This window comes from Capricornis sumatraensis, chromosome 22 (assembly GCF_032405125.1).
Source record: "Capricornis sumatraensis isolate serow.1 chromosome 22, serow.2, whole genome shotgun sequence".
Lineage (NCBI taxonomy): Eukaryota > Metazoa > Chordata > Mammalia > Artiodactyla > Bovidae > Capricornis > Capricornis sumatraensis.
This window is the reverse complement of record NC_091090.1, coordinates 34,785,512-34,806,440: the sequence shown is the minus strand read 5'-3', so window position 1 is coordinate 34,806,440 and position 20,929 is coordinate 34,785,512. Positions and strand designations below refer to the sequence as shown.

General features: G+C 40.4%; 5 non-coding genes across 5 annotated transcripts; 4 read left to right on the top strand and 1 right to left on the bottom strand.

Moving 5' to 3' along the window:
• Positions 1-1,674: 1,674 nt before the first annotated feature.
• On the top strand, positions 1,675-1,748 carry TRNAT-AGU (transfer RNA threonine (anticodon AGU)). Its single transcript has one exon. It is a non-coding gene; the product is annotated as a tRNA-Thr (tRNA).
• Positions 1,749-6,052: 4,304 nt separating this feature from the next.
• TRNAI-AAU (transfer RNA isoleucine (anticodon AAU)) lies at positions 6,053-6,126 on the bottom strand. Its single transcript has one exon. It is a non-coding gene; the product is annotated as a tRNA-Ile (tRNA).
• A 5,543-nt stretch (positions 6,127-11,669) lies between these two features.
• TRNAV-CAC (transfer RNA valine (anticodon CAC)) lies at positions 11,670-11,742 on the top strand. Its single transcript has one exon. It is a non-coding gene; the product is annotated as a tRNA-Val (tRNA).
• Positions 11,743-16,442: 4,700 nt separating this feature from the next.
• Positions 16,443-16,524, top strand: TRNAS-CGA (transfer RNA serine (anticodon CGA)). The gene has a single exon. It is a non-coding gene; the product is annotated as a tRNA-Ser (tRNA).
• A 1,163-nt stretch (positions 16,525-17,687) lies between these two features.
• On the top strand, positions 17,688-17,760 carry TRNAR-ACG (transfer RNA arginine (anticodon ACG)). The gene has a single exon. It is a non-coding gene; the product is annotated as a tRNA-Arg (tRNA).
• Positions 17,761-20,929: the final 3,169 nt, after the last annotated feature.

Genomic DNA, 20,929 nt, shown 5'->3' with positions numbered 1-20,929 from the left:
CTAAGTTAAAGGAAGTATAGGATGCTACATGACCACCAACACATTCTGAAGACCCTTACTAAACCAAAACTTTAAGCACTAGAAGACACACCTCCAACAGACTGTCATATAAAAAACCAGTAGACTTCCCTATATGGCTAGACAGATCGTGTCTCAAATTTAAAAGAAGAAAATATGTACTTTTTAAAGAGAGAATATTTTTTAACCTAGTAGTGAGGAAAATCCTTTAAGCATAACCTCAAAAGTACAAACCATTAGGGTGAAAAAGGACAAAAGATAAGAAATACGATGCCTATTATGGAATTTTACACAGAAATTAGAGGCAATGATTTAAGTGTACACAGGGCAATTTTGATGGATCTTAAAGTCAAAATGCTTTTTAAAGGCATAAGTATATAATATTCATATAAATCTATATGTGCAAAAAACAAAAATGTCAATTTTGGTATATATGTGTATGTATATATGATCAAAATAATACATAATGAACAAATTAGAAAACTTGTTTATGTAAGGAGAGGCATGGCAGCAGGACATAAGGACAAAGGAAATGCATAAATCTTGTTGTAAGAAAGGGTGAATCGTTTAGGTACAGGCTACACTGGCAGAGAACAGCTGGTGAGTGCCCAGAGGAAATTAGATCGATTTGTCACTGGACCTCAGTGATTTCTCTGTTCTCCAGGGTCTTTCCAGAAGAGCTGGTGGGTGCTCAGTGAATGCATAAGCTGTCAGTGCTTCTCCATAAAGCACAAAACACAAGGAAGTTATGTAAACATTTCCAAAAGTTGGCCTCATCTGTTCCTTCCCCACCTTAAGCTGTATTTGGCCAACATGCCACAGACCCTTCTGCAATCATCAACCTGACACGGAAACTGGGAAGAGAGGTCATGTGACTCTGCTAAGACCCTGAACCTTGCCTCCTGCCTCCTGCATCCTGTGGGAGGTATTTACCACATTGCACCCTAATTTTCATTACTTCTCTGAATCCTTCACTCACTTTTACAGTCAATGAAGACAGAGATCAAGTCAGTTTTAACTCACTGGTGCAATGAGCAGAATCTTCTCTGCATTAGTGTGTCCTTATCTTTGCTTGCTTTCTTGTGACAGGTCAGATAAAATCGAAGGAAGCATGGTAGTCTTGCTCTTGTGCAGTGAATTAGCTCAGAAAGTAGCATCTTGGAGTCTGTAACCCGGAGATTGGGGAACTGGTGCTTATGTTTCTCGTTTGTATGGAGAGGGAAGTTTTTAAAATTCACTTTATTTATTTGTTTCTAGAATATAAATCGTAAAGATGAAGAAGTTTTTGTTTGTTTTGTTCACTGTTCTATCTTCAGTACCCAGTAAATTACATGAGGTACAATAGTGACCACATTTGTGAACAAAATGAATTAATGGATAAAATTTTTTAATGTGTGGCAATATCCAATATTTCCTCTAGAGGGCGGAAGTCACCATGAAATAGGAATTTCACGCCAATGTAAAATAATTTTTAAAACCTCGCACTGAAGAATGCATTATTTTTTATATGTTGAAGTTTCTGCTTTCGTATAGAAATATGGTTTGGAAATATATATTCGTTCTCTTTGTCACGAAATCATGTACATTTCTGTCAAAATGCTGCATTTCACAGAAAATATTACAAATACGATATAACTGAATCTCAGTTAGAAAAGTGGCCCTGTGGCTTAGCTGGTCAAAGCGCCTGTCTAGTAAACAGGAGATCCTGGGTTCGAATCCCAGCGGGGCCTTCCTCGTTCGATTTTTATATTTCAACATAGTTGTTGCCACCAAACATCTTGGAGATGCATTGAACAATTTATATTACTGATAAGTCCTGTATTAAATTCTTATTCCAATGTGGAGAGTCTTTTTCCAGCATCACAATATGAAGAGCTGTGGTGAAGGGAAAAGTGAGTAAGTTTCCTGTAAAGGATAGAAAGTGATGGATTTGCTAATGATCCGTGTGTGGATTGAGCACAAATTATCTTACAGTACCTGAAAGCAAAACTTCAAATTCTGTCTTGGAAGTTCACTTTCAGCTCTCTTAATCTGTGACATCCAACATTTTCAGCTAAACAGTGGAGTTTGGTTATCAGCATCAGGCAAAGAATTAATAAGACATTTTTAGAATCAGACTCATTTTTATTTCAGAGAACAAGTAAGAGAAGAATGTCAAATTTAGAGCCTCATCATTTTGGTTTTGTACAGCCCTCAAAACTGTATTTGTTTGTGTGTTAGTAGAAGCTTCTGGGAGGGGAAATTGGGAGCTTAATGATATTTTGGGGAAATAAATCATAAATAGGTTATCGATTTCTTGAATGTTAAATGATATCAGAGTTTATTAGCTAAAATGTCACTGCATAGCACTGGCCTACACATTGGGTTTTTCCCTTTTATTAAAAAAAATATTTCAAACATTATAATTGGAGTTTTACCAGAGTCATTGTCTTTTCACTTTCATAGAAGTAGTTCTGCATTATGCCTGAAACCCTGTTTATACTTCATTGGAAACCTGGTGTCATTTTCATTAGTTTATCCATAGCAGTTCTTACCCATGTCCTTCCCAAGGAATGTGAGCAAAAACGGTAGTCAAGAGGAGTAGCGGATTATGCCATTCCAGTAAGTCTGCAGTAGGTCCTACACATTTATATATTCATAAGACTTCATATGTAAGTAATGTAAATCCTCAGTTGAAAGCCAATTGCCTAGATGTTAGATTCAAAGTGCAACCAAGTTAACATTTTGAAAAGTGCCGGGGTCCAGCCCTGGTGGATCCAGGTTAATTCGAAGGGGAGACGGAGTAGGCGTCCTAGGAAAAAACTTGTTTAATTACAGATATATAGAGAGATTAGAAACGGATAGTGTAGTAGGAAGATTAGTAGAGAAAAAGAGGCTGAATAACTTGGTTTACATGGAATACCAATCACCACCTACGTAGGCCACAGGCGTCTTTCCGTTCTCCTGAAGGAGAGGAGGCACTGAGGCCTCCCCGGTCCGATCTTAGAAGCCCAGGCAAAATTAGCAGGCTTGGTGAGTACCATGGGAATTCAGCCAGAAGGGGAAAGAAAGAATGACCTGGGGGAATCAGTCTTTCCAGAAACTGATCCCATTTCTTTATTTTTCAGTTTCGCTTATATACTTTTTGTTATACATAGGGATGAATACAGAGTCACGCGGGGGTCAGCAGACCTGACCCTTGTCACAATCAGGTGCTTCATATAAAATCATATAAAGGTCTTAGGGGTTTTACATCATCTTCTGGCCATGAGGCTTGCTGATATTTTATGATCCTTTCTGATAATAGTCAGTCAACCAGAAAACTTATTTTTTCCAGGGGTGATTTTTTCTTAAACCAGGCGCCACCCTCCAAATAAAGTTGCATTCCTGTAGAGTGAGGGTGTAGTGGGTTACAATTAAGAAAGGAATTTACTTAGTCTAAGGTTTAACATGGTTAATCTTAAAGGTTAATACTTATTTCTCCTATATGCTAGTTATATTCATTATAAGGGCAAGGAATATGGAGATTTAGCAGCAAATATTGGCTCAACAAATGAAAACCCTTCACCAGTATTCCCCTTAAGATCTATTTAGTCTTAAGATAGTGATAAAGTTACATTTTTACATAGCAAGGACACAGTGATTTATAACAAAGTACAGTGATCTATAGTAAAAGAGAAAATTCATTAACTCAAAAAGTCTAGTATTGCTAACATCAAAAACTACTATATTTCCTTTTCTATATTCCAAATACATTGATTAATATATTCCCAGATGCCTAAGGATATGGAGGCCTGGCGGTAATCATTGACTCAACAATGAGAAAAGCCCTATGCTAATTAAGACTTTCAAAATACTCCAAACTCTCTGTGCTGTTTATGGTTGAGAGGTAGTAAACAATCATGTGTTTGGCAGGAGTATGGATAATCCTGTCACACAAGCTAGTTTGCCAGCAGAGAGGTTTGACCTGAGACACCCTGGTCACACCTAGGGCAGGGAATTAGCAGTAATTATTGGCACAATAAATGAAAAACCCTTCACCAATATAATTCCTAATCAATCCACTATACTATACTAATAATTTTCTAACTTTTCAAAAGAGTCTGCATATAGAAAGTTTAAAGCATCTCATGCCTCTCACGGTTGGGAGGCTGTAAACAATCACATGCGGCCCGAGGAACCCGCTCAGGCAGGCTAGAGAACCTTCAGAGGAGTTTGTAAGTTGAAACACTCTTGTCATGCCCAGGAATTTTTATTAACTGGAGCTGTAAGTTAACTCCTTCTCCGAGAGAAATGGTGATGGGGGAGAGCCCCCTGTAAAGTCAGAGGTGTAGGTGAGAGCATAAAACAGACTCTGGTTTTGGGTGTAGCTGCTTGGGAACAGGGGGTTTCCTGAGGCTCGATCCTGCCTTTGCGTATGCTGAGCCTCCTTCAGCCCTTTGCTAAGGGCGGAGTTCCTCACGGTGGCTCCCCGCAGAAAAGTAACTGAAATTATCTCTCAGTGTACTCTGCTGCTATTGTCTGCTGCTGCTGCTACTAAGTCGCTTCAGTCGTGTCCGACTCTGTGCGACTCCATAGATGGCAGCCCACTGGGCTCCCCCATCCCTGGGATTCTCCAGGCAAGAACACTGGAGTGGGTCGCCATTTCCTTCAGTGCATGAAAGTGAAAAGTGAAAGTGAAGTCGCTCAGTCGTGTCCGACTCTTAGAGACCCCATGGACTGCAGCCCACCAGGCTCTTCCGTCCATGGGATTTTCCAGGCAAGAGTACTGGAGTGGGGTGCCATTGCCTAATATCAGGCAAAACGATACCAGAACTCCAAACATATTATGAACAGTGGGCACTGATAAATCTGTAGGAATTTTTCATTCCTTGAAGGCTGTCAGCTAACATTCTGTTCCTAGTGAATGTCCACATTTCATGGCCTGTGGCCTCCTTCATCTCCAAAGATAGCAATGACCTGTTGAGTCCTTCTTGTACTTCAAATCTATAAGTATATTATTTAATACGCAATAGAGTAATAGATATCCTTTATTAATTTAAAAAAAAAGTTTTTCAGGTGCTGGCTTTGATACCAAGGATGCAGAGCTGACTGAAACAGAGGAAGGCCTTGCCATCCTGGGCTTGTTAAGCACCCACTATGTCCCTGGAACTGTGCTTGAGACATTACTTAGGTCATTACTTAATATCATACATGCTTTCATAGTAACCCCGTACTTTTAAACAAGAGAAAAAGTAAAAATATGTTGGGAGTCTGAGGGACAGTGCAAGGGTCGAGGGGAGAAAAAGGAGGAGGCTCGTGCTGGGCACACAGAGAGCCAGGAGCCATACTTCAGGAAAAAGGACCGACAGGGAGAGTAAGGAGCTTCGACTGAGAGCGGCCCCAGGGCCTCTTGACCTCCTACTGCACACCCCGTTTTCGTCATTCACATCTGAAGTCCAGAGATTTTATGATAAACGTTCAAAACAAAAAATTTTAGACGAGTTTTAAATGACTTGGTAAGTGGCAGCACGGAAGTAACGGTCAGATGCAACCCAAAGGGCTGACCATTGCACCATTTTACCACGGCGCATTCGCGGTTGCTGGTCTGAGGCTACGGGAACAAGCCTGAGATATTCCCACATTGAGAAAAAGGAAACCGAAATACCCCGGGCATATATGCCCGAAGGGATCGAATCAGCGACCTTAACACTATAAAAACAATACCCTAAGCAACTGAGCAGCTTACCATGCAGAGGAATGATGTTTTTACATTTCAGAAATATAAACTACATCAAAACATAATTGCCTTAAGTTTTTTCCAGGATGATGCAAGAAATTCTCTAACTCTCCCTATCTCCTCTTTCCTAAATACAGCCACCTTACCTCGTTCAAGCTTCTTTGAAAGCTTTTCATCCTGACTCTGGTACGTTATTTTTTATAAAGAAAAAATACAGACACACAAATCTTTCAGTGCTGGTGATATTAGGACTATCTGTAACTGGAGACATAGCAGCACTTTCCATCTGAGATGTGGTCTATGGATAAAAAAGAAGGGGAAAAATAACTCCCTCTGTGGCCCGTACGGGGATCGAACCCGCGACCTTGGCGTTATTAGCACCACGCTCTAACCAACTGAGCTAACCGGCCACGGTTGCATACAGTCTTTAGTTACCTCCTTTAAAGGGTGATCTAATTAAAGCAGGCCGTCTTTACGAAAGGTTTAAAAATGCTTTTTTTTTTTTCTACCATAAAAGGAAAAGATAAATCCCAGCTGCCGGCACAGATGAACCTTGCTCCTCCCCAGGAAAACATTATTTCTCAAATCGACCAAGGCAGACGCAGATCGATGTCCGGAAACAACTACTTCCTTACAACTATTCCCAGAAGGCCTAGGGTAAACGCAAAGCTCCTGCACGCCTGAGATGGCGGCGGGAGGATCACAGAACTCATCACAGAACCCCAGCAGTGCAGGGCTCAGAGGATCCGGCTTCCGCCCGCGGGGTACGAATTCTCTGCTCCGGGAGACAATTCCGGGCGGGTCCCCTCTTCCTAGAGGCCTCTAGCCGTTTGGCCTCAGGGTGGGTTGCCTGGTTGCTCTAAAGCTAAGTCTGTAGCTAGCTGTTCGTCCCGAGCGGGACCGTGACCTGACGCTGCAGTACCGACCATCGGACACTTGGTGACGACAGAGAACGGGGTTGAGGTCTCCGGAGGCAAAAGGACTGACTTCTCCATCCTAAAACCTCCAAGTCTTTCACGAGACAAGTCGAGACCAGGGTGAGTCCGGGTCAGGGCCCGTGATCCGGACCAGGGAGGAACAACGGAATCTGAAAGGGGCAAGGGAACTAAAGCCAACCAAGATCAGGCAACACACAGTAAGGAGTTAGGAAATCTTTGCCCTTTTGAGCCTGGCCTGATCCACCTGCAAGCCGTGTTAACTCTGTCAGGGACCAGCGGTGCAACAAATTTCTACTTGCTTTCTTTTCTCTGTTGGACCCTAAAACCCTCTCTCTCTCTCTTTTTTTTCCCCCGTACTTTTTTGCATCTGAAGTTAATTGACTCATTTTATGTATGTATACACTATATTGAGTAAGATCTGAAAGATTATTCTAAAAAGAGCTACTTCTTTTAATGAGACAAGTTAACTACTCATTTACTTATATTATGCAATTTATAAATTTTCTTTTTAATTGTTTAGAAAGCTGTAAGATGGTATTTCTTATCTTTAGTATTGATACACTGATAAAGAAATATATATCTTTAACTTTGTATCAGCATCCACCCTATGAACTAGTAGCTATCTTCATTTTCTTTGCCCTCTAGTAAAAATTTGGTGCAAAGTGAGTGGGGAAAACCAATTTTTTAATTTTAATTGTATGTGTTTATTTATTTTCATTAAAAAATTTTACTACAGTTCTTGATCTGTAGTCTTTTCTCCTCTCTTTGAGCTTTACTGCTACTGTCCCAGATTGCCAAACCCTGAGAAAACTCCCTCTGCTTAAAGGCCAGAATGTCAGCTGTTTGGGTGACTGGGCAATCTCTTGCTTTCCTTCCCTCTCCCAGGCTGTTTTTCTCTGGGAGCTCTCTCCACTCATTAAGTCCTGGAGAGGTTTCTCTCAGCTCTCTAGTCTTGGCTGTTGGCTGCTAAAATACAAAGTACCTTGTACTGGTTGCTCTTTGTTTTTCTTCCCTGCTCCCCAACTTCAGAAGGTTTTGAACTAGAGAGTGCCTCAGTGGTATTTCCACTTTCTGGTCTTTTCCCTCACCCCCTTTTGACCTACTCATCCCTAGCAGAAATAACCAGAACTGGTTTGGCTACTTGTACTTCTGTTTGGGTCAAGCAAGCCCACAGCATACCTTTAAAGTTTCTTAGTTTCTTCTGCTTTCTCTTAATCTGGTCTTCACAGGCTTTTTCTCCTTTGTGGCTGCCCATCTGCCAGAGAAAAAGACAACCAGAGACTTCTTTTCTTCAATGAGGGCCTCTTTCTAGAATTCAGTTTACTTTGATTCTTTTGTATCCTCAACTCCTGATGGGTTCAGAAAATCTACTCCTCTAAAGCTTATGGTTAGTTATTAGGTTGAGAGGACAACCTAGTTAGTAGGTTGAGAGGACAACACTCTTGCAACCTCCTACAACTTAACCAAAAATGGAACTCAGTCCTTTATATTTTTAAAATATTTCCAGATTTCTGTGCCAAAACTGCTTGTGTCATTCCTTGAAATGATTTCCTTTAGAATATATGGAACAGACTAGCCTCTCTCAGTAAGGAAATTAACCGTTCAAGGGCCTAATGTTGCCAAGTGCTTTGCATATTGTTTCAGGTTATCCTTATATCACATATCATTTATTCAACTGGTATTTTAAAATAGCTAGCTTTGTTCTTTTACTAAATTAGAAGTGAGATATAATATCCACATGACACCATGAAAACTTCAAGAAGGAAAATGGCTGACCCGTGAAGGTGTGTTGCCAGATTTTGCTTTGACTTCCAAGTGAGACTGCTGGGCATTTACATGGCAAAAGAATGTCACATGAAATTTGGATACATTTCAGAAAGTTACCTCTAATATTGTCCCCTGATTTGATAAATGTTTATTAATAATCTACCATGATCAAGTCTAGTTTTCATTACTAACATGATGGTCCCAAAGTCACACATGGTCCTCCCCACACCCTTCTAGAGCTTAAAATCCAATACCACCATGACTTCTGACTGTCAAACAGCAGAGATGGTTTTCTCCACATAGGCATTATTTTCATTTTACCTTTAAAAAGATCTTTTCTTCAGTTTTTTGTGTCTGATACTGGTATATTTTCTACACAAATGATCAGCACAGATGAGCAACATTATCCAATGAAAGCACTTATACTATGTGCCATGGAAAAGTTCTGTATATGGATACATAGCTTCCACTATCTTGGCATATATACTTAAACATAATATCCGTTTGTAATCCTTATCTCTTGCTTTTTGCAATTTTGGGGAATAATATCACCAACAATTTTTAGAAGTAAATAGTGAAGGAAATTGTGAACCTTGTTGTCACCTAGGAGATGAGAATTTTGAGGTCAGGAGATGACAGTGTGCTATTTTGTATAGAAGTGCTGAGGTGGAAGACCATTTATACAAAAGACTGCATGAAAAATCACTCCCAATGGGGCCTCACAAGAGTAACTTAAATTCTGTCTTGGAAACTGTACCATGCAGAATTCTCATTCCATAACACCAGTAAATTATGGAGAGCAGTGGAGTCTGAATCCAAGCACCAGAGCTTAAAAAAAAAAAACAACAACAACAGACAACAACAACAAAACTAATATCCTTCAGTTCAGTTCAGTCACTCAGTCTGGCTCTTTGCAATCCCATAGACTGCAGCATACCAGGCTTCCCTGTCCATCACCAACTCCTGGAGCTTATTCAAACTCATGTCCATCGAGTCAGTGATGCCATCCAACCATCTCATCTTCTGTTGTCCCCTTCTCCTCCTGCCTTCAATCTTGACCAGCAGCAGGGTCTTTTCCAAGGAGTCAGTTCTTCGCATCAGGTGACCAAAGTATTGCAGTTTCAGCTTCAGCATCAGTCCTTCCAAGGAATATTCAGGACTGATTTCCTTTAGGAATGACTGGTTGGATCCCCTTGTAGTCCAAGGGACTCTCAAGAGTCTTCTCCAACACCACAGTTCAAAAGAATCAATTCTTCCACACCCAGCTTTCTTTATAGTCCAACTCTCACATCTATACATGACTACTGGAAAAACCATAGCTTTGATTAGATGGACTTTTGTTAGCAAAGTAATGTCTCTGCTTTCTAATATGCTGTCTTGGTTGGTCATAGCTTTTCTTCCAAGGAGCAAGCATCTTTTAATTTCATGGCTGCAGTCACCAACCCATCTGCAGTGATTTTGGGGCCCAAAATCTGTCACTGTTTCCACTGTTTCCCCATCTATTTGCCATGAAGTGATTGGACCAGATGCCATGATCTTCGTTCTTTGAATGTTGAGTTTTAAGCCAACTTTTTCACTCTCCTCTTTCACTTTCATCAAGAGTCTTTTTAGTTCTTCACTTTCTGCCATAAAGGTGGTGTCATCTGCATGTCTGAGGTTATTGATATTTCTTTGGGCAATCTTGATTGCAGCTTGTGCTTCATCCAGCCCAGCATTTCAAATGATGTACTCTGCATAGAAGTTAAATAACCAGGGTGACACTATGCAGCCTTGACTACTCTTTTCCCGATTTGGAACCAGTCTGTTGTTCCATATCCAGTTCTAACTGTTGCCTCTTGACCTGCATACAGATTTCTCAAAAGGCAAGTCAGCCTTTTGGTCTGGTATTTTGGTATTTTGGACTGGTGTTCCCATCTCTTGAAGAATTTTCCACAGTTTTTTGTGATCCACACAGTCAAAGGCTTTGGCGAAGTCTATAAAGCAGAAGTATATGTTTTTCTGGAACTCTCTTGCTTTCTCAATGATCCAGCGGATGTTGGTAATTTGATCTCTGGTTCCTCTGCCTTTTCTAAATCCAGCTTGAACATCTGGAAATTCTTGGTTCACCTACTGTGGAAGCCTGGCTTAGAGAATTTTGAGCATTACTTTGCTAGAGTGTGAAGTGAAGAAGTGAAGTGAAGTCGCTCAGTCATTTCCAACTCTTTGTGACCCCATCGACTGTAGCTTACCAGGCTCCTTCATCCATGGAGTTTTCCAGGCAAGAGTACTGGAGTGGGTTGCCATTTCCTTCTCCAGGGGATCTTCCTGACCCAGGGATAGAGCCTGGGTGTCCCGCATTCCTTGCAGAAACTTATCATCTGAGCCACCAGGGAAGACCAATGAGTGCCATTGTGCGGTAGTTTGAACAGATATCCTTAATACACAAAAAAAGAAAAAAAAAAATCTCCAGGATGTTGCCTTAGCTTTCCACTCCTGGAATTTATTTAAGAACTGGGGTTATTTTTGAAAGTAGTTTGTCATAACATATTGTGCATAATCACAGTATTTATTTTCTAGGATTATTGTGAATGTGTAGACTTATGTTTACTGCTAAGGGAACAATTATTTATAAAATAATATTAAATCCAGTATTAGCTGCCTATTTCAGACATTTAATACTTGCAGAGATCCATGTTACATTTACCACACTGAAGTTTTGTTTTGTTGTTTTTTTTTTTCAAGAATCACCTTCATTGTTGAAAGTAAATGTACTCTTAGGGTGCGGATATTAGTGTTCCAATAAGCATGTGATTATATTAAGGTGGTGGTATCGGGAAGATAATCTTGATTTCATTGGGAATCTTAGGTTTTCGTAAATTTATTGGGAAAATAGTTTTTCCTGTACTGCTGACGTTTCTTTTTGGTAAACAGTATCTTTCTAAAAGAAAAGCATGAAGGAGAAATTGAGGTGTGTACATTTCCTCAAATGACCAGCATTGTATTCGTGAATACTGTGTATCTTGCAATGAACAGTGAGGAAGCTGTTCATTTTTCAACCTGAAGTAAAATACTTTCAAGAAAAAAAAAAAAGAAGAACTGGGGTTATGAAAGGAGTTGGGTTTTGTTTGTTTGATTGTTTTCATAAACAGAGGGAAAAAAAGGAGGGAAATGCCCTGCAACAGTAAACAACTTCACAGACATGAACAAACCTGGGCTCTACAGGCAGCCTATTCAGTTATGTAAGGGCTGGAGAAGCGCTTGGGTCAGCTGTTTCCGTAGTGTAGTGGTTATCACGTTCGCCTCACACGCGAAAGGTCCCCGATTCGAAACCGGGCGGAAACATATTTTCCTAAACTGCTAGACACCGCTACTTCATTTACGAGATTTCAACTTCCTTATATGTAAAAACTAACACAGCCCACAAGTCTTTGCACTTGCTGTTTGTTTGAAAGAAATTATCCCGAGAGTCCCGCCGTGATGCCTGGTTTCGCTGTGCACACGCTGAAGCGTTCCCCCTTCTCTGTTTGGCTGGATTCCCACCCGGCCTGCGAGCTCGCGTCTCTGAGACAAAATCAGAGGACGGAGATGAGCCCGCGCCACGGAAACAGTTGCTCTCTTTGGAACTGGGATTTCTACGAAAAGAGGCTTCACCAGGAACTGACTCTGAAGGCTCCTTGATCTTAGCAGGAAAGTCTCCCAACTTAAATCAGTTCTAACTGAAGAGAAATCTTATTCTTCCCCCCAGCTTTTCCTAAAGGGATCTGTGCTTGTGCACCAAAGCGATTGTGCATTAGGGAAAGGGAAATAGACTGTTTAGGGGTTACTAGACAATGGCTCTGAACTGGCATCAACTGCTAGAGATACAAGATATCACTGCTGTCCATCGGGCAAAGTACGTATTCATGAAGATCAGACAACCTATGAAGGTTGGGTTTTTTGTTTGTTTGTTTCTTTGTTTGTTTTTGCCTCCGATCCATTTCACTGTGGGCATAGTGGGTCTCTGAGTCCACCCTGTGATTACTTTCCCAACTCCAGACAGAATCTCTATATCATTTCCATGACTGGTGGAGTGAAGGTTATTATGGAATAAAAGGCCAATTAGATGCCACCAGAATTTTCTCTATGAAAATAATTAAACCAAGCACAAAACTGATATTCCTGGAGGGATAGCTGAGATTAGTGCCAACATCAACAGCTTGAAATGTACAGGGTCACAGATTCACCAAATTTCTATTCAATTCATTTACTCAAGTATAGAAGATAAATCTGTTATAGAGAATGACAGTTATTGTAAATCTGGTTAAGTGATTATGTCAGTTGCATCTGTTAGCCCGATGTCTTTTCACTAGTGGAGAAAATGTACACACACCCTGGCACCTGGTATGCAGCTACTGATTGCCATTTTCTCTATATTCAGTCAGAAAGAGCATCAGAAGCAACTGAGCTTTCAGCTGGCTGAATTAACTGTATAGCTTACCTACCCTACCTATCAACTCTTCAATCATATGTTATAAATTAGTCTACAGAGACCGTCACCACCTTACCATGTGTTCTAAAGTTGAAAGCTGATTATTGTTGTTTTACATGAATATTTTAGGCAAATTTATATTGTGCAAACTGATCACAAATGAATGGGTTTACCTTTCCAGAACTGGCTAAGTCTTGTGAGCCTCACTTGTGTCTTTATCCCAGTTTTAGTGCATATGGATTATGTAACAAAAATACCATAGACCAAGTGGCTTAAAAGACAAGCATTTATTTCTCACAGTTATGGAGGCCAGTGTTGATTCTCACTCTGGTGAAATTTTGCTTCCTGGCTGCCTGTCTCACAGACAGCTGTCTTCTCGCTATATCCTCAGATGCAGGAAAGGGTGAAGAAGTTCTCTACCATCTCTTTTAGAAGGACCTAATTCTACTCATGAATGACTTAATGACCTAAAGCACCTGCCTCCCAAAACCATCACATTGGGGATTAGGTTTCAACATATTGGGGGCAGTGGGGGGAAGCATATTCAGTCTATAGCAATCCCCAAAACATCCATTGCCTTTTCTATCCTCAACTATGTTTAGTCACGGATAATATTGACCATCTGTGTGACGAGGCCAGTGGTCAATAGGTGATGCTGAGATCAGTTGTTAAGACATTTTGAATGAAAATTATCCTGAACTGATTTTTCACATCTGGAACTGCTGCCCCATCATACAGTCCTGTCAGTAGAGTCTGAGTCTTCAGAGCCATCAAAGGAGTCATTTTCTAAGATTTTTTTACATCCCACTTCTTCCTAAAATTGAGAAAGTTGACTGAGAAAGAAGATTGGACATATTTTAAAATCAAAGAAGCTTTAAAACATGATAATAAGTTACCAGCATTTTCCCCACCAACTTTTTTTTCCCACTGGATAGTATCCATACACATTCACTTGACCTTTTACAGCTCCAAACCCACAGGTGTCCATCCAGGAGGAAAGAAAAAGAACATCTCCTAGGGGGAATGTTGATGTGTGGAAGAGTATGGAAGCCTCTCAGTGGCACAGAGAGTCTGAGAAACCATTTAGAATTCTGATGAAAGTTAAACTCCCAAGGAGGAGACAGGGAGGAAGGGGTGAACAGTGACTGCTTTTGTTGTTGTTCAGTCTCCCAGTTGTGTCCGATTCTTTGTGAGCCCATGGACTGCAGCATGCCAGGCTTGCCTCCTTCCCTATCTCCCAGAGTTTGCTCAAACTCATGTCCATTGAATCAGTGATTCCATGCAACCATCTCATCCTCTGAATGTTGGAACCCACCAAAAAAAGTTACTCCACATCCAAGGGCAAAGGAGAAGCTGCAGCAAGATGGTAGGAGGGGTGCTGCTAAGTCACTTCAGTCGTGTCCGACCCTGTGCGACCCCATAGATGGCAGCCCACCAGGCTCCCCCATCCCTGGGATTCTCCAGGCAATAACACTGGAGTGGGTTGCCATTTCCTTCTCCAGTGCATAAAAGTGAAAAGTGAAAGGGAAGTCGCTCAGTCGTGTCGACCCTTAGCATGGACTGCAGCCTACCAAGCTCCTCCATCCATGGGATTTTCCAGGCAAGAGTACTGGAGTGGGGTGCCACTGGGTGCAGTCACGTTTAAAATCAAACCCCATACTCGCAAGAGACGCACAAGCAAAACCTTGTGTACAGCAGGACCCAGGTAAAGGAGCAGTGACCCACCCGCCCCAAGGAAACTGAGCCAGACCTGCCTGTGTGACTGCTTTGGGATGGGGTTATTTTAAACAGCTTCCTTTTCCTGTTTTCCCTCCCTCTTTGGGTCTCCCAAATTCATTAGTAGAGTAGAAGTACTAGGAAGAAGATCAAAATCTAGGTGAGGAAAAAAAAAAAAAAAAGCACATTTCAAAAGAACTTCTTAACTTATGAGTGTATTTTACATCTTCATCCCAAGGTTATTCAATTCTCCAAAGCGCTCTGTTGGAAGTTCTGTGAAACCGCCAGAACTGTGAACTGGCTAAGCGGCAAAACTGGGGACAGGAAACTGGAAAGGATTTCTCATGAAAACAATTTCTGGGAAACTGTCCACTGTAAATAGAACTACACTCTGGCCAAGACAGATAATAAAAGAAAGATATGATACTTTCTCTGCAAAAACAAAGCAACAAAACACATACAAAGACAACTGCTAAAAATTGTATTCCTAGACCCAAAGGAGGAAGTTTTAGCTATTTACATTCTGCAATTTTGGACAAAAAAAAAGCCACTGAGATTACACTGTGAAGAGAACATCCTAGAGCAAATCAAGGACCTTGAAGTCAGGGTGAGTCTGACCTACTGAGCTGGTCCTGGTTGCTCACAAATAGGAGATTCAATTCAGTGTCTGAAGAACATTCCAGAACTATCTGATCTTGGATCACATGATTCTCCCAGAGACCCCCATGTCTCCTGTGGCCTGTGTGTCCAGGTCTAAGCTTGGACAGCATTCTAAAACCTTTTTGCCTTTCTGCCTCAGGCTTCCTGAGTGACTTCAGATCTCATCTGTGTGGTTTGCTTCTTCTGAGGCTCCAAGTGAGGCCTCCTTCAGAATGCTGACTATTGCTGAGTTCCAGAAAGGAAGCTCTATTTCAGAGAATTCTGGTTAGAAAAATTTTCTCCCCTACTTCCTCATTTATAATGTTTTCTTGAACTTTTATTTGATTTTTTTAATAGATAACATCTAAAGTCTAAAGGGACATGCAGTGAATTTCTCCCCCCTGCTTTCAAAGAGTTCCACCTCCTTAGTCTCCAGCCCCTCAACTGGGAACTTTTGCCATGAGTTTACTGATTATCCTTGAGAGGTTTTTATTTTTTTATTTTTTTGTAAAATGTGTATTTAACCTAACATGAATATACCTCCAACAGTAGAATTCTACAGAGATTGCTCTGAACCTTTCTTTTATTTTATATGTATGTATATAGTAGTCTTTATCATTCTGTCTTAAATATGCATTGCATTCCACTGTGTAGTTGTGCCATTATTTATCTAACTAAATAATTCTGACTAAGTTTTTTTCAATCCTACTATTTCAATGAATGCTTCAGAGAATAAGTTTGAACACAATATAATGTGTTCAAGTCTATCTCTTACATTTGTGGAAATGCTATGGCAAAGAGTATATGCATTTGAAATATTGGTAGATCCTGCCCAATTGTCCTTGTAACCTCAAAAGCATAGTGTATTTGTCTGTGGAAAACAGAAATGAATAGGATCGTAGGCACCCTTAATACGACTTACTTCATTTCGTCCCACGTATGAAGCACAACCAGGCAATCCATGAAAACTGTAGAAACTTTTAGAAAATCAAGGATTCTTGTGATGCTGGAATATTGACTTCTCTCAGAGGTGAGACTTCGCAGCATGGAGCCTGGCAGGATGGGGACAAGCTGGATGACGCTGAGCAGACAGATCTGATGAATACTTAAAGTAAACATACCAAATAAGCAAGAGCAGCCAAAATTGGTAGGCAGGATTGTAAGTCAGGGCCCTATAACGATGTGTTTTTTTAATGTCCAAATGAACGGTGGAAGCAGAGCTGTGATGGCCGAGTGGTTAAGGCGTTGGACTCGAAATCCAATGGGGTCTCCCCGCGCAGGTTCAAATCCTGCTCACAGCGCTACTCAGCAGCCTCCTGTTGAACTTGCGAGGCGATTTGTTTTTCGCTGTGAATCTCTGCTTCAGATTTAGTTTTTAAAAACCTGTAATAAGATTCCACGCTCTGATAAGAGAAATGCAGGTAGCTTCCCTAAAGAGTTCTCTGGTATTTAAAAGCAACCAGCCAACCATGCAACGGGCTAGCAAGAACTATAAAGACCTAAGGTCATAAATATCCTTGTGGGGGGTGTGTGTGCGCGCGCGCTTTTTAAAACTATAGAAATGAGGAAGCTGAGGCAAAGAGAAGATACACAGCTTGGGCCAAGGCAATAAATCTAACCAAGGAAGAGTACGGATAAAAGTTGTGGGCACCGTGGCTGCACTCAGACCCAAATTACTGCACTTCTCTCTCAAAGGACTGCCCTCGCTTACAAACACTTCTGTATTTCCACATGCCTGTTTCGCCTACTTTGAGCCCTTTAAACATTGCTAGCCAGTTTATGTAATGATGACTGGTATTTTTTAAATTTATAATTATATTAACTTTGAACGTCTAAGTTGCTATGTGAACTTAGTTCTTAAAGAGTTTACCTTTATTGAATTATTACTTTCATTTCGCCTAATTTGAGAAGGTGGGTATTTCAGAATGTCTTCTCTGATGCAGTGTCTGAAATTATTTCCTCTGGAAAGAGTTTTGGCTATTTGGAGAGTGAGATTGAAAACATTAATACCTCAAGAATGTGTTTTATTCCACTTTCACTATATCACAATTGAAAATTCAACGAGTCGTTAAGAATTGATCCATACACAGCATCAGTATCTAAATGCTAAAGAAAAATGAAATGGTTTGAGGAATGAATAGATGAACGACTGCAGAAATTAAGCGTTCACAAGTAGAAACAATAGAAACAAGCATGTACGTAAATGGGGTTGGGGTGGGGGGGCAGCAGGCGCTAAACACTGTCGTTCAGTCACATACATGATGCTCCAAGGCAGAAAATTCTTTCATAATTATAAATATTTTAAGTGAATATACCATGCAAAATGACCCTGAATATAACCTATCAGCTTTACCAGAATCCACAGCTCCTTCTTGTCTAACTGATTTCCGTCTTCATCGTCCAACAACTATTTTCTCAACCATTCCAGTGAACAAAGACTGGTAGAAAACGTCGAATCAAAGCGGGGCCAGTGGCGCAATGGATAACGCGTCTGACTACGGATCAGAAGATTCTAGGTTCGACTCCTGGCTGGCTCGACGCGCGTTTGTTTTTACGAGGAAGAAAAAAAAAACTTTGTACATTTTACAAATTGATAAAAACAAAAAAATATTTCTAAGTTCTTAAAATTCTTCAAAGTAAATCATGTGATCTGGTTTTTAACCATCCGTGCTACCTGCCACACAGAGCAATTTCGGCTTTTAAGTCTGAATGGACGCTTAAAGTCTGGGTGGATGCTTACAGTATCTGTCTTCTAAAATGTCCCCTTTATCTCGTTTCTTTCCATGATACTGAGAAGGCGAGTTGACAGAAAGGTCTTTGGAAAGATAACTTCAAAAATTAAATATGGAATATTATTTGACCATAAAATCAAAATAATTTCTGATACATGCTACACATGAAGGAACCTTGAAGATACATGCAAAGAGAAAGAAGCCAGACACAAAAAGCCATATGTTGTATGATTCCATTTATATGAGATGTCCAGAATAGGCAAATCCAGAGACAGTAGTTGCCAAGAGCTGGGGAAAGGGTACAGAGTTGATTTTTGTGTGATGGAAATGTTTTGAAACACGATAATGATGAAGGTTGCACAACTCTGGGAATATATTCAAAAACACTGAATTGTGCACTTTTGTGTGAATCTTACAGTATATAAAGTATATCTTAATTTCTTAAAATCGAAAAAGCAAGAAAGAAAAGAAAAATATCACTAACATTTTCTTCATTAATTGTCCCCATTGGGCAGGGTTCTCCCTCTTTAAGCTCTTCCCTGCACAATTTCTGTCTCGGAGCATCGGTCTTAGAGAGAAAATAAAGGACATAGACTGGAAAAATTGAATCTGGAAAGACGCTTCTGTGGACAGATGAAACCATAGCGTCCCCCTCAATTTAACGATCTTGGCAAAGATCCGCCCTGACACCTGAGAAAGCTATTCAGACACTTATCTCCCCGCCCAGCCCCGGATCTCAACCAGAAGAGCGCTGCAGCCTCACCACCAAACTAAGACTAGTCCGAGGCAGAAATTAAACCGTCAGGAAGAGGGCAAGGATGTCGAACCAGTCAAGCAAAGGAGCAGTTTGGGGGTGGTGTCTCTTTCAACAGCTTGATCTCCTTTCCTGGTGTTCCTGGGCGTGACTTCAGACGCTTGGGGCAAAGTGGAGGCGTCTGAGAAGGAAATCAAGGTGAAGATAGAAAGGAACAAAAACATGCAAAGACTTTCATTTGGTAGTACTTATGTATTGTGGCTCAGACGGTAAAGAATCTGCCTGCAATGTGAGAGATCCACGTTAAATCCCTGGGTCAAGAAGATTCCTTGGATGAAGGAAAAGGCTACCCACTCCAGTACTCTTGCCAGGGAAATCCCATGGACAGAGGAGCCTGGCTGGATACAGTCCATGGGGTCGCAAAGCATCGGATACAACTGAGCGACTAACACTTTTCTTCACATCTTACGGAAGTTGATTGGCTCCGTACGATGTGCGTTCTAAGCGGTGCTGGCAATTAAAAGAATGAACCTGCACGCGTCTAGTCCTCGTTTGCTATATGATCTGTTGGGCTATTACCCAATTAAAGGCTGGAGTAGGGGCAGAATGGGGAGGATAGAATGGCCCAAAGAATCCGGAACTTACTGATGCAAACGCTTCTCAAAGCTTGGCGCGGAGGAGAATCGCTAGGAAGGATTATTAAGCCCAGTTTTCTAGATTTCAACCCTCGGAGATTCTATAGTGATTCTAGGATGCAGCTCATGAATTTTCAGCAAACTGATGTTGTATTTTATTATCCTCTTTTTCCAACTAGTAACGACAGGGAACTTCCACGGTAGAAAGGAAAAATAGAGCGTCTATATGGAGAAGGGAAAAATAAAGCGTCTGTATTAAAATAGATTGTTTAATATTATTCCACGAGGCTTTAACCAACCAAGGTAACCAACTTTTCTATTCCCAAGATTTTGGGACTTTTTTTTTTCTTTTTTCTTTTTTTTGGTTGTGGTGGAGGCTTGTTGTAAAAGGAAGTCCGTTTCAACTTCCCTTTCAAATAAACAAAACACATTTGATATATTCATCAGATCACTCTTGGACCTAAAGGAGAAAACAGGTTCTTTCAAAAATTGCGGGGAAGTTCTTCCCCTCCTTAAAAAAAAAGCTACAGAGATAATACTGTGAAGTGAGTATTATTTCCTTTTCCCCAGAATGTTGGGTTAGGGTTAAGATGCCCAGTCCAAAGCAATAGACATTAACACACGCTTCTAAATTCAGTTTATTTTTAAAAGAAACATCGTGCAATATCTCATAATTTTTATTGATTGCATGTCAAAATGTTATTTGGAGTTAAAACATTAAAATTAATTCCACTTGTTTATTTCTACTTCTTAAAATATGACTACTAGAAAAATTAAACTTATGTGATTTTTTTTTTGTTACCTCTCACATCATCCTATTGTTATTGATGTAGTAACATCAGTAAAATATGATCAATTTGCCAGGGAAGTGGTTCTTTTGAGCAGGCTCCACAGCAGTGTCATATTCCAAAGAATTTCCAGTTGATTTTCACTTCAAAAAAATGTGTATTATTCTCTAGAGGCAATTCCTAGTGTGTGAAAATGAAAACTTTCTCACAATAATTTATGTTTTTCTTTTTCTCTATCGAAGAGGGCCAGTTAAAGAGCTAGTTTCATAAGTAAAAGATCCTGAAATGAATTTTAGCAGAGCTCTCTTCATAGGCTTTATCCTTCTGAAAAGTTAGTCTTCATTTTGTTGAACACAGTCTGGGGAATTAACCTTGATCAAGCCCATGTTGTCCAATTGCTGAATGATGTGGGAAACTAAGAGTCTAATGTTTACTTCATCGATGTGGTTTCTGAAGATGGCAGGCACTGGAAGTTTTATAAGAAGAGAAGTAAAGACTGAGTGAACTATGTAAAAAGTTGCATGAAAAATCATTTCACACGAGGTATGACTGAAGCACTATAAATTACTATTTGAACACCAAACAATTCAGATTCTCATTGGATGACAATGCCCCTCTCATATGTGCGAGATTATCAGTGATTTACTTTGCAATCTTCAGATATTTTGGCTTTCATCTATGAGGTTTCATCTATCCATGTGAGAGTTTACAATGAGAGCTCCAGCAGTTACTAGAAACCACTGCTTTTTCTTTTCCTTTTTTGTATATAATCCCCACAACCAGTCTTAATTCTTTCT